The following is a 15,067-nucleotide window of genomic DNA, read 5'->3' on the forward strand; positions in this document are numbered from 1 at the left end:
GAGCCATGAAGTTAAGAGTATGAATTCAGTACATTGGGAGAGTGTTGCAGTGCAAGTTACAGGCAGTGTACATTGTAAATTGGTTCCCCACTGATGCACTGCAAAAAGTTGGGCAATACACAAGAACCTAATCCTTGACTGCCACAAGGTAACACTGAAAAAATAATTATTACAGTGATAAAGCTGTTCAAACAGCAGGTTAGTTTTATTAAGATTGACAAATACACATTTGTATAGCACAGTGTACATAAAAGACCATCTCAAAGTACTTGGCCAATCTGAGGCCTAAAATTTGACTAGTCTTTAGTTTATAACACCGTTTTATTTTAAAATTCAACACTGTGCAAAACAATGTGAAAATTCTTAAATCCCAGCTTAATTTGGAAGGCAAATTTGGAATCCACTTTTTAAAAACTGCTGAAAGCCAGTTTTGAAATTAAGCCTGAATTAAAAGATTTTCCACAATTCTGCGATGTCTTAAATTTTAAGACAACATGGTCTTACAGGCTAAAACTAGGTCGAACTTTAGGCATATAAGTGGTGCAAACCAAACAGGGAGATAAGGGGTTTAAAGAAGTTGACCAATGCAACGGTCAAAGAAATATGTTTTTAGAAACTTTTGAAGGCAGGGAGAGAGGCAGCATTGCAAAAGGGTTCTGAAAGAGGCTCAGAAAACAGGATTATGATAGCTGAATGCTCAGCAGCTAATGGTGGAGCAAAGGAGATAGAGAGCCGGCAATAGAGCAGAATAAGACTAGCAGAGGTTGCCTCACTGGGTATCACAAAAACACCTTACATAGATTTTATGTATTGTATAGTTATTCCCTACACTCAGTTGATGAGGTAAAATCTTCAGAATATTTCTCCATCCGCACATCATTCAAACCCATGTGCTTCAGTGTGCATCTATCCCTAGATCTTCCAATGTCCATCTAAAATAATATTAATAACCTTTACATTTGGTATTGCACCTTTCGCATCAAGAGAACATGACAAAGTGCTTCACAGGATTTACTTTGGCACACCAATGACCACACAAACAACAATGAAGTGAAATTACCAATTTTAATTTGGGGATTGTTGGCCAGGATAACAGGAGAAACTCTCTTCTCTTTTCGAACAGTGTAATGGGTTCTTTAACATCCACCTGAACAGGCAGATGGGGTCTCGGTTTAACATCTCATCTGAAAGGAAGGCACCTCTTAAGATACTTATCTAATTATTCAATGCCACAACAGCTGCTTGGGATTTGCAATCTACTGCATATTTCTACTACTATGTGGGAAGAAAAATTATTTTACTCTGTTACACTTGAGAATTTAAAATTTTAAAGCCATTCTCTCCAGGTCTGCTTTTGTGATCAAAGTCTAATAGCCTGCCTATATCTACAGGTGGTGTACATCTATGCCACATTGTCCCATTTTTCCAATAAGAAGAGGTCCAGCTCTGAGCCTCTCCCCATAAAGCAATGCTGTATGGCGCAACTGAAGGTTATGTGTAGAATTCTGGTTGTCATATTATAGTAAGGAAATCTTAGCACTATCACAACAACAATAGCCTGTATTTACATAACACCCTTCACGAGAATAATGTCTTGGAATATTTTTTACCCAGTAGTAAGTAGGAAACCAATTGTCCCAAAAATTGATCACTCAATCCATGACTATTTGTGGGACATTGCTGTTTGCAATTGACTGCTGAGTTTCATTCACAAAATACAAAGTCAATACACTTTACAATATATTCTATGAAGTGCTTTGAGACTTCTCAATGACATGATAAGATGCTATATCAGACGCAAAGATTATTGCTACGTAAATGCAGGTGGAGTAAGGAAACTCGGCTTAGGTTTTGCCCCAACCGGGTCCTCTCGCTTGCGAGGCGAGTGCACTAACCACTATTCTGCAGGACTCCTCTTTCAAGTTTTAAGGTGGGATTTAAAGATAGATAAAGAGGTGTTGAGTTGGAGGGATAGAGGCAGGGAGTTCCAGAGGTTAGGGTAAATTAGTACTGTAGTGGCATCCCATTATCAATCCATTAATGCTCAATCCGTACTGATAATCAATGTCTGCATTAAGGCTTCAGTTAGGAAACAAATGGACCAACCCCTTCAGTGGTTGAAGCATGGACACTGATGGTGGTGAGGAGTGATTGAGGGACACGCAGTATTCTGATGTTCACCGAGCCAAGGGGATAGAATGTGGAGTGGGGCAAGGCGGATCAGAGAGATAGGGAGGTAATAGGGTGTGAAGGGATTTGTAGGTAAGGGTGAGCATCTTCAAATTGATCCTTTCAGTGACAGGCAACTAGTGGAGGGTGTACTGGTGAGGATGCAGGCGGCTAAGGTTTGTATGAGTTGGATCCTGTGGATGGTGGAACTGGAGACACCAGTGAGGAGTGTGTTTGAGAATTCAAGGCTAGAGGTGTCAAAGACGTGGATGAAGGTTTCAGTGACTGTTCAATAGAATGGGGGAGTGGGGGGGAATAAATTGAAAATAGTATATTGTAAAAGAATACCCTGGTGTAATTTGAAAACAGTTATGTAGCCTTAATATTTCAGATAATTGTTAGAAGACATCTAATGAGGTATGTGATATCCCATGATTGATTAGTGCCTTGTAATCACTCCCAGGTATTCAGTATATCAAACACTGGATGCATGATCTTTGTCATTCTGCATTCACTGTCATGTGAATCTGTACACCCTGAGATGGAAGATCACAATAGCCTTCCTTATCTTTTGATGTGTCTCATACTGACTCGAATCTTCGATAGCATCAAGCCACATCGTGGTAGGAGAGTAAATAGTTTGAAAAAAAACTAGGAAAAATAGAGCTAAATATTTGTATATTTAATATATTTCTGCCTTTTGTATTGTTTGCCACTACACTTTTAGTCACCTTTTCGTCTCCCCTCCCACCCCACATTTCTCAGTTTCCATACCCCACAGCTCAGGCTCCCAGTCAGCTGTGGGAAGTGCTTTGAGCTGTCCTCCTGATGTGAAAGTTGTTGTTGGCTTCGAAGGATTGAAAGCACAGCAGCACAATATGGATCTTTATAGTTAAAAAGAAAAGCTGGAGAAAGCACAGGGAGAACGAATAGGATCAATAGTTGTGAGGAAGGACTGTTTCCTCTTATGACACTTTTGTATTGCTGTTTGGGGGGTTGGGGGGCAGTGGGAGTGGGGTGGGGGGATGGGGAGTGGGGTTGAGATGAAATGCAGCGACAAATTGAAGGCATGCCACCTTTTGAACCTTTGCTGCACTTACATTGCCTCCAGACTTTTCTACTTGCACTACCTACACAATTACAAACCATTTAATGCACACTCAGAATATAATTGGGTCCATGCAATCTGTACATGCTGCGGTTGAAAGCCACAAATGCCTTCATTATCGTTTGATGTCTACTTTAACAGTGCTGAGCTAGCTGCATTGTGGTAGGACAGTTAATGTTTTGCGAAAGAATGGAACAAGTCAGTATATTTTACTCATTTGTAACTTTTTTTAGGGGTTAATAGCAAAGTCAGACCATTAGTGAAAAAGAACACACCCCAGCACTGACCCTTTTCAACACAGAGTTGAATCTCCTTGATGAGGCAAAGGGAAATCCGACTGCAAGTCGACTGCAAGTCGACTTCTCTGAAATTCTGTGCTGGGGAAACCGTCTGGTTTACATTAAGTGCGTTGCTCTGAAGGCGGCCTTGTCTCAGGAGGCAAACTCAGAAAATAAAAGTGACGACCAAACTTTTTCAGAGAAATCACTTAGACGCATAAAGTTTAGGCTAAAGATGTTTCAGTGTAAAACATGCACATAAATTTGGTAAGTGGATTATCTTGGTCTGAGGACATTATACCGTCTTTGGTGTTTGCATTTCATACCTTGCATATTTGATTAGAAATTACTTTTAGCTCGAAGTCCAGCTTTCTTTGTGTCTAGTAAGATTCCCTAAACTAATTCCTATTGTCTCAATCTGGTCTCCACTCCTGCTCAAACATCCCCCCTCTCACACCGGCTCTGGCCCCCTCTCAAACTCCCACTCTGCTCCTTGCTCCCACTCAAACTTGGCGCCTGCACTGTTTCCCACTCCACTCAAACTTCTCTGGCTTCAGTCTCCAGTGAAATGCCAGACTAAATCTAACTTCACTCTCTTGGGTACTGTCCTGGCCAAAAAATTGCCTGCAAACTACACAGTCACTACACTTGACCGTAAATCCTGTGAAACAATTTGGGATACCCTTCTAATGTGAAAGGGTGAAAGGTACTACAAAGATTATTATTATTATTTTTATTATTGCTATTTATTAATATGTAATTTCTGTACATTGTCATCAGATATTACAGAAGGAGCTACACTCTGAGAACTAACAGGATTAATACAGAATCTCTCTTTTCATAGAAAGTTATGGCATAGAAGGAGGCCATTCGGCCCATTGAGTCTGTGCCGGCTCTTTGACAGAGCAAGTCACTTTCACTAACCCCACTCACCAGCTTTCTCCCCATAACTCTGCAAACCTGTCTTCCCCAGATACCTATCCAGTTCTCTCTTAAAAGCTGTTATCGAATCGGACTTCACTACCCTTTCAGGCAGATCATTCCAAATTCGAACAACTCGCTGAGTGAAAAAATTTCTTCTAACCTCCCCTCTGCTTCTTTTGGTAGATATCTTAAGACTGTGACCACGGGTCACAGACACACCTACCAGCGGAAACAGCTTTTCCTTATCTAGCCTGTCGAAACCTTTCATGATCTTGAAGACCTCTATCAGGTCCCCGTGTAACCTTCTCTGCTCTAATGGGAAAAGTCCTAACTTTTCCAGCCTGTCCTCATAGCTAAGGTTCCCCATTCCTGGTATCATTCTCGTGAATCTCCTCTGCACCCTTTCCAGTGCCTTAATGTCCTTCCTGAAGTAAGGTGCCCAGAACTGGACGCAGTACTCCAGCTGAGGCCTAACCAGTGTTTTGTATAGATTAACCATAACCTCCCTACTCTTATACTCTATGCCCCTACTAATAAAGCTCAGTACACCAAATGCCTTTTTTACTGCCTTATCTACCTGCCCCGCTACCTTTAATGATTCGCTTACTTGAACACCCAGATCTCTCTGTACGTTCACCCCCTTAAGATTGAGCTACCAAGTCTATATTGCCTCCTATCATTTTTCCTACCTAAGTGTATCACCTCACACTTATCCACATTGAAATCCATCTGCCACATGTCAGCCCATTCCACCATTCTGTGTATGTCTGCTTGCAGTTGGTTACAGTCCTCCTCACTATTTACTACCCTACCTAACTTTGTATCATCTGCAAACTTGGAAATAGTGCTCTCTATGCCCAAGTCCAGATCATTAATATATATTAGAAAGAGCAGTGGTCCCAATACCGATCCCTGGGGGACACCGCTGCACACCTCCTTCCATTTCGAGAAACACCCATTAACCACCACCCTCTGCTTTCTGTCACTCAGCCAGTTCTTAATCCAAACTGCCACTGTCCCCTTAATACCGTGGGCCTCTAATTTTTTNATTAATCTCTTATGCGGTACTGTGTCAAAAGCCTTTTTGAAATCCATGTAAATAACGTCCACCGCATTTCCCTCATCAACCCTCGCAGTCACCTCTTCAAAAAATTCTATTAGATTTGTTAGGCAAGATTTGCCTTTAACAAATCCATGTTGGCTGTCTCTAATTACCTTGTGTTCCTCTAAGTAGAGATTTATTCTGTCCCGGATTATGGTCTCCAGTAGTTTTCCTATTACCGAAGTTAGGCTGACTGGCCTGTAATTTCCGGGTTTGTCTTTCTGCCCCTTTTTGTAGAGGGGGTAACATTAGCCACTCTCCAGTCTCTTGGCACCACTCCTGTGTCCAATGAAGATTGAAATATAATGGCCAAAGCCTCCGCTATTTGAACCCGTATCTCCCACAGCAACCTTGGGTGAAACCCATCTGGTCCTGGTGACTTATCAATTTTGAGCCCAGTCAATCTTTTCAGAACTTCCTCTCTGTCTATAGTAATCTGATCTATTTCCTCTACCCTCTCATCCAATACTGCGGCATTTGGGGCATCCATTTCCGTTGTGAAGACAGATGCAAAGTACTCGTTCAGTACATCAGCCATGCCCTCTGCCTCCACAACAAGATTGCCGTCATTGTCTTTGATTGGCCCCACCCTACCTTTAACTAACCTTTTTTCCTTTATGTGCTTGTAAAATATTTTAGGATTCCCCTTTATGTTACCCGCTAACCTCTTCTCATGCGATCTTTTAGCCTGTCTTATCACTCTTTTAAGATCACTCCTGCATTCTCTATAATGCGCTTTGCTATCCTCAGTATCTTGCGTCTTCCAATTGTCGTACGCCGTCTTCTTCTTTTTCATCCTAGACAGAATATCCCTGGTCATCCAGGCTGGTTTGGTTGTCGCACATTTCCCTTTTGTGGGAATATATCTATTTAGACCTTGAGCTACCATATCTTTGAAGATCTCCCATTGCTCATGAGTCGTTTTACCTGCCAGTCCACCAACTCTAGGTTCCTTTTTAGCCCATCAAAATTAGCCCTTTTCCAGTCAAGCATTTTCACCCTTGACTGTACTTTGTCCCTGTTCATGAGTAATCTAAATCTAATGATATTATGGTCACTGTTACCTAGATGCTCCCCTACCAAAACCTGTTCAACCTGACCTATTTCATCACCCAGGACTAGATCCAGCAATGCTTCCTTCCTCGTAGGACTGGAGACATACTGCTCAAGAAAATTTTCCTGTACACAGTTTATGAATCTTTCTCCTGCCTTGCCCTTAGCGCTGCTATTTTGCCAGTCTATATTGGGATAATTGAAAATCTTAAAAGGACTGTTAGAGTAATGCACGATCGGGTAACTAAACCCTTTGGAGACACGCTTTAAAGTAATCAGTGTAGTTTAATTGTGTTCATTAGAGTTCGATTCAGTAATTGTGGGTCAGTTGTAATTGACTGAAAATGAACTTAGTATTTATTTTAGTCTGTAAACTGCTCATTCGTATCATAATATCGACCTTAAGTAAGATTTGCTGATATGGAGAGAGTACTTTCAGTAACCTGCAGCTCTATTGATCACTTAGGGTCATAAGCCACCAGTAAGGTCAGAGTACACACACACAAGTGTTAAAGATCACAATTGTTGAGACAGTCTGCTTAAACGATCAGCTGTGAGACAGTGATCTACCACACAAATAACAGTGGCAATAAGTGGCAATTAAGACATCACTTTACACCTCAAAGAATAATTGATATTTAGAAAGATTTTAGATTTTGGAAGGGAGTTTCTCCCAGTCTCTGGGCCAATAGTCCTCCAGATAAAATGAGTCAGTCACTTCATGACCTCGTTGTGTACAATTTGGCTGCCGTGTTTGCCCACAAAATATACAATCACTTAGTCTTCGCAATAAATCTCTGCATTGTTTTGAGACGTTTTGGCGATGTGCTATGACTCCTTATCAAATTCAAGGATTATTCTATTATTACCGTTCAATTCCTGAATTAAATTGAAACCTTATTACTTGCCGGCAATTGTCTGTTATCCTACATTTAAACTGCAGTTTCATAGTGTGTCACCAAGTTCCTGTACATAACAACAACAACAAAATTACTTTTGTAAAGAACCTTTCACGTCGGGAGGACATTCCAAATAGTAGCTTTCAAAAGGGAATTGGATAGGTAGTTGAATAGGAAAAACTTGCAGGTTATAGGGTAAGAGTGGGGGGAGTGAGACTAGTTGGGTAGCTCTTTCAAATAGCTGGCACAGGCACGATGGGCCGAATGACCTCTTTCTGTGCTGTAAGATTCTAGGATTCTATGATAATGTGCGACAGCAATGTTCTGTAAATAGCGAGGCGATGAATGATTAATTAATATTGATTTTTTCTGATGAATTTGGACAAGGGAGGAGTATTGACCAGGACACTGGGAGAATATGTCATAGGATCTTTAAAGTCCAGATGAACTGTAAAAACTGACATACAGGGTTCATAGAATCACAGAATGTACATCACAAACATAGGTATTTGGATCATCAGCAATGATTTTTATATCCACATGAAGCCAATCTAAGGCCTGAAATTTCATCCAATCTTAGCCTGTAAGACCATTATGACTTATAATTTATAATCATCCAAAATGATGAAAAATTCTTAAATTCATTTGGAAGTTGATTTTCTACAGTTGCTAAAAGGACATCTTCCAAATTAAGACTAAATTGAAGAATTTACCACAGTTCTGGATGTTCTAAAATTGAAGATAAAATGGTTTTACAAGCTAAGACTGGGTGGCATTTTATATAAAATAATAATAATTATCCTTAAGTTTGATGTAGTACCTTTCACATTAGCGAGATAATTCAAATTGCTTCACTGTATATATTATAAAATGTAGTGACTGTTTATTTTGTAGGCAAACAGGGAAGCTAATTTGCACACAACAATGTCCCAAAACAGTCATGAAGTGAATGAACGATTTTATTTGGGGATTGTTGGCCAGGACACCAGGAGAAACTCCCTTCACTTGTCAAATAGTGTCAATGAATATTTAACATTCACCTGAATGAATGATGAGAATGTAGGTTTGTGGTTCACATTCAGTATGACTTGATGCTGTGCTTGTGCTTCTGTATGCTTCCAAAGTGTATGGTTCATGCTTGAATGCTGCTGCTGTTTCTCAGTGCCTGTTTGTTAACTTTAAACTAAAATAATTAATTTCTTCCATTGTCAGAGCTTGACATTTGGGACATTCACAGGACTGGAAACTGCCAAACGGCAAAGGTTTGCAGTTAAAGTAAAATACTCTTCCATCAACATAATAGAAACTAAATGGCACTCGCACCACCTCATTTATAGATTTTTGTTGGAGGTGGATTGTGAAAAGCTTGCCTGTTCTAGAATTTGCTGTCACTGGAAATGTGTGGCTCGAATTGTCTGTGTGGTAAATAGTGATAGCATGTGCAGAAGCTTTCCTTTACATCAGGCCTTCTCTTCAGAAACCCAAACAGTGGCATGAGCCCTCCAGAATCCTGTGGGGTCAAACACGTGTCACCGTCTATCCCAATCTGTGTAGGTGAGGTCAGCAGGTGAAAACAGCCTGGCTCTGTTAGTAGCCCTCTTGCTTTAGGTCAGAGGGTTGTGGGGTTCAAGCTCCATATTGCATCTTGTGCTTGTAATCTAGACTGGGAATCCATTATAATAATGGAGAAACGTTGCATTTTTGGAGGCGCTGACTTGCAGATGAGGGTTTAAACCATCTTCCTATCTGCGTTGTGGATGTTCCGTGACACAACTTTGAAAAAAAAGGGAGATTTTTTCCCTGGTCCTGACCATCAATTCTCCAGATAATAATTCTGTTGTAGGGGCTTACAGTGGCAAAATGATTGCTGTGTTTACTTTCAAAAGCTACAATACACACAATATTGTGAAATGCTTTGAAAAAAAGCTATACAAACAGAAGTTTTTTTCTTTCCAGAATATCAATCCATTCCCATTGCACCATTGAGTTATTTCTTAAAAAGGTCAAGCATTGATGAAAATATGCCTTAAAATCCTCCCATACCATGTATAATGGCTCAGGAGAAGATTAAAATTCACTTTACCAACCAACAAAGTACTATAACTCCAAACACAGTAGAGAGCTTCTACCTCATTATTATGATTTTTCCATATACATCTAAAAAGTCCCCCTGAAAAATCATTTTCATAATTGAAGATTCCTAGTTTATCTAATTGTTCATTGAAGCTTCTCATAGGAGATTGCTTTATTGTTTAGATAAAATGTAACTGCTTTTGCTGTTGTGATCATGGTGTGAGTGTCATTGCTGTTAGAATTTATTTTGCAGCTTCTACTGAAAGTCGATTCAGTTGTTACAAAACTGAGGAAGAAAAGTCTCACCATGCAAAATACACATAAGTGGGCTAAGATATTGTTACTGAGTGAACCTTTAATGTATAAAAAAAAACTGCTTCTTAAAATGCCCAGAACATTTCACAAATCCATTTTTTTGCTTCTCCTTTCTAAATGCATTTACTTTTAAAAGATAAGGCTGGAATCGTTTTAATTCTATTTTTAAATCGCCCTTTAGGATCTTTCCAGATCTTGAGGGTGGTATTTGTTGCTGAAGAGAATAATAATAATAATAATAATAATAATCCTTGCATTTGATATAGCGCTTTTCACGTCGGGAGGACTTCCCAAAGCGCTTCACAGAACATACTGTAAAGTGAATTGACTGTATAATTGTGGGCGAACGCGGCAGCCAATTGCGCACAGCAATGTCCCACAAACAGTCGTAGATTGAAAATGACCAATTTTATTATTGTTTTTGGTTTTATGAGGGATTATTATTAGGCTCTGTGTGGAGTAAGGAAACTTGCCCAAGGTTTCGCCCTCTGCCTGGAATTGAACCCAGGTCTCTCGCTTGCAAAGCGAGTGCTCTAACCACTGAGCTACAGGACTCCACAAAGCCAAGCAATCAAGGAAAATTCCTATGGACTCTTCTGATAGCTTCTGACAACGGAACATTGTGATTGGCCTTAGTATCACTGGTCTTAAGGAGAGAAACATTCAACAACAACAACAATTTGCATTTATATAACGCCCCTTACGCAGAGTAGCATCTTAGAGTACTTAAAATTAAAATTCAGTCTGGATTCCTTTCCTTGATTGTTATCCTGCTAGAAAATGCACACAATTTGGGTGTGAATGTGTGTCCTGCAGTTCTGGATTGGAGATATTGCTGGTTTCACTCTTGCAGATGTTAACTTTGAATCCTGCTCAAAGTGTCCTGCAGTTCCTAATTTCTCCAATTCCAAGGCCTGTGACAGCTAAGCGGAGGCAGCAGGAAGTAGAGTGGGATAGAAGCGAGATCAAAGAGATAGCAAGGTGGGATTTGGATGTGAAGGTGAGGTTGTTGAAATCGATCTGTTTAGAATCACAGAGCCACTGGAGCCTGGTGAGGGCTGTGTGATATGTGAATATTTAGAATTGCAGCACAACTGAGATATCCCTGACTTGTGCTGTTCAGCATTCTGTTTGAAATTATTTTTATTTCTCTCTGACACATGTGGAAACCCATCAATGAAAACGCCACAAAGGATTAACTTGATTCAGACATTCTGTTGCCAAAGCATGTCACCTTGGAGCCAGCTGAGCTCCAAGGAGTCCTGTTTACCTCCTCCCCACCACCCCCCACCAGCAGCATAATAATAATAATAATCCTTGCATTTGATATAGCGCTTTTCACGTCGGGAGGACGTCCCAAAGCGCTTCACAGAATATACTGTAAAGTGAGTTGACTGTATATTTGTGGGCGATTGCGGCAGCCAATTGCGCACAGCAATGTCCCACAAACAGTCGTAGATTGAAAATGACCAATTTAATTATTGTTTTTGTTTTTTGGAGGGATTATTATTAGGCGTGTGGAGTAAGGAAACTTGCCCAAGGTTTCGCCCTGCCTGGAATTGAACTCAGGTCTCTCGCTTGCAAAGCGAGTGCTCTAACCACTGAGCTACAGGACTCCATAATGTACAAAAAGATTAAACAGATTTAATTGGTAAGTGTTATCTTGGTGGAGTTTGAGTGAAACTCTCTCACATAGTTTATAACAGGCCAGGAGAACAGCAAAATGCACTTCACTCTGCCCAACATAGTACAAAAAGCCAACCAACCAACAACAACAGCCCCAATTTACATTGATATAGCACCTTTCACATCAGGAGGACATCTCAAAGCACTTCACACAACTGACCAGGAGCCCGAGTTGACAGGAGAGGGCACTAATATAAATTGTTCTGTTTTGTACATCAGACTTCCTGATTGCCAATTTAGGCCTAATCTGAGCGATATAGATTTGCACTGAGAACCCATATCGAATGGAATTGAATGAGATTATCCAAAGTCAGCAGTTGATCTAGTGTGTGTACATCAGGCTAAAGAAAGAAGTCGACAATGATCAAAGATATCCTCTCTGTAAGGTATTTGCAAACACAATTTTCATATTACAACTTCAAGAATTTAATTTAAGAACCCAGTTATGAATGTTTGGTGCTTCATTAGAGATTTAATATTTTTAAATATAATAATAAAATAATAATCCTTGCAATTTTTGAAACATCTCAAAGCATTTCACAGGATTTTTAGAATGGTGTTGTGACTGTATATTTGTAAATAAAATGTAGCTGCGCATTTGCACACAGCAATGTCCTACAAACCATGAAGAAATGAATGAACAATTTTATTTGTGGAATTGTTGTCGAGGACACCAGGGAAAAAAAACCTCTGTGGAGTTCTGTAGCTCAGTGGTTAGAGCACTCACCTCACAAGGGAGAGACTAGGCTTCGATTCCCGGCAGGGCGAAGCCTTGGGCAAGTTTTCTTACGCCGCATGCTGCTGTTTACCTAGTAGTAAGTAGGAACCTGGTTATTAGTCGATTGATGGATTGTTTTTTCATAATAATTCCTTAAAAAAAATAATAAATTGGTCACTTCAATCCATGACTGTTTGTGGGCCACTGCAGTGCACAATTGGCTGGTGTGTTTCGCCCACAAAATATTCAGTCAATTGACTTTATATCCTGCGAAGCGCTTTGAGACGTCGAGAAGACATGATAAGGCGCTATATCAAATGCAAGAATTATTATTATTATTATTAATTATTATTATTATTATTACTATCTGAGCCTGACTGACACCTGGCACCAAACATTGGTAAATTCAGGCTGTATGATTAATGTCTATAGTGAGTTGTGTTTGTTCTGTTATATATTGTATATATATTACATATATATATATTAAGCTATATGTTTAACGATTTGGTAAAAATTTGAATGGTAAGTATTTGAAAAGCCTACAAGATAAGTAATCATTATTCTTGTATTCTCTACATTCATAAGATAACCGAAAATTAGCTGATTCCCTGGTTGGGAAGTCATTTGGACATTACAGTTAGGATCAAGTTTGAGAAAAATCAGCCTGAAAAAAACGATAGTTTCTCTAATCCGTTTAGCACAGAGAAGCTTTATAAATTGAAGACACGCAGAGTATCCATACAAGCAATTTCATGAATGTGCCTCTGAATTGTGACTATTTATTTTCCATTGTTAACACATGTTTAGTGGTCAGTTACCTTTAAAACACTTTCCAGTACGGTCTATTTGTTCAATTTGCCTTATGCAGTAAGCATTAGAATCTATGGTAGATACAAGACTGGAAAATTCCACTTGCGGCTGTCCATACAACTATTAGTTTGTCGTAGGCTGCAGAGAAAATCAAAAAGATCAGTCTAGTTGCTTGCAAGGATTACTCAGTTGGAATTGAGGACCAGGATGTTTTTAGTTTTAAGGGATTTCTGTCTTTTGAGTGCCCAAAATAGCCTATTCCTGTGAAATCCTTGAGACATGATAAGACATAATATCAAATAAGGATTATTACAATTCTGTAAAGTTAGCATTACTCACCTTGAGATGAGTTTGCCCAGCGGGAAGATCTCCTATATGATGTTACCAACATTTTTTCAGTTTTAACTAAATGGAAATGTGTTGATTTCCCTTTTGGAAATATTCTCTTCCAATTTTTTACATTCCCCTCCATTTCTGAAAGCATTTTGATGCCTGGTCCATGCTCTGGTCACCTTTCTCGAAATGGCCATTATTCATGTGTGAGCCTTGACAGTGTGTTTTCCATACATGGGAACCTGTCGTGGAAGGAGTGACATCTGTATATAATGATCAGTAGAGAAGACTCGCGTTGTTTCCCTAACTGGGAGCTAAGACCGTTGGTAGCATCGTCTATTGCCTCTCCAGCTGAGATCAACTAACTTCCAGTAATACAGGAATATTTTTTGGGTCAGCCAGGTGTCTGACTAATGCAGGTACCCATCACCATGCTTAAGAATATCCAAAACAAAGTGAAAATTCCACGCATCCCACCTACACATGGAAAATCCAGAGGTAGATTGTTGGAATGGAATACACACTCTCTCACTCTCTCCCTGGAGGGACACATCCCGTTTACCTAATTCCAGAAAGTATTAGGCGCAGGTTGGCAAGAACAAAGCTTGGGGACCCCAGAGTGTGCGTTGCGGTACTGCTGGAGTCTAACAGGAAAAACACATACTTTGCCATTGATATTGTTGTCTGGAAAGTTTTTCCACTGCTTGTCCAGCTAGGACCACTCTACCTTTTAGGGCTTTGGCTTGCAGGGTTAACAGGAGCTGAGCCGGGCCCCCGGTGACTGGTCTAGTAATATAGTAACATAGCAACAAAGGAAGGCCATTGTGGCTTCACCTTATGAATGTGGAGGATATTAGAATAATCATTGCTTATTCTTTGAGTAAAGCCTTCTTCACATATCACATACCAAATCCTATTGATCCACCTCCACATTCACTTAATCAAGAATGTATTACTATAATTCATTCAATTTTTCAAATAGCACCATGCAATCTTTAACATTCATTGGAACAGGCAGATGGGAGGAGGGGGGAGCGGGGAGGAGGGGGGAGCAAGGAGGAGGGGGGAGCGGGGAGGAGGGGGGAGTGGGAAGGAAGGGGGAGCGGGGAGGAGGGGGGAGCGGGGAGGAGGGGTGACCGGGGCGGAGGGGTGACCGGGGCATCTGTAGAAAAATCACAAGTGACATCATCGTGACGTCACACCCAAAAGACCAACAGTTAACCACAGTGAGCGAGGGCCTCCCCTCTCTGCGCCCCTCTAGCCCCCACAGCAGGCTGGCAATGTCCCACTAACCCGCTGCCTCTCGTCCCAGTGTGCACATCTCGGTTGCCACCCCTGACCCGAGCTGGCCCTCCGTCAAAATGCCTCCCTCCCTGCAACTCTTCCGCTCTGTCCTGCTCTCACTCCACCCTCTCTGCCTCCTATCCCTGCTTGACTCCTCCACTGCCTCCCTCTGCTCCAGCCTGGGAAACTTCCGCTGGGCTCATCGTTGCACTCGACGTTGGCCGTCCAGCAGCAGCCACACCAACTGCCCCATTCTCCACTATTGCGCCAGCCAACCCTGGCCCAGACCCCGGGGGGCTAACCTCTCTTCCCTCA

The sequence above is a fragment of the Callorhinchus milii genome, unplaced genomic scaffold (genome assembly GCF_018977255.1).
Source record: "Callorhinchus milii isolate IMCB2004 unplaced genomic scaffold, IMCB_Cmil_1.0 Scaffold3, whole genome shotgun sequence".
Classification (NCBI taxonomy): domain Eukaryota; kingdom Metazoa; phylum Chordata; class Chondrichthyes; order Chimaeriformes; family Callorhinchidae; genus Callorhinchus; species Callorhinchus milii.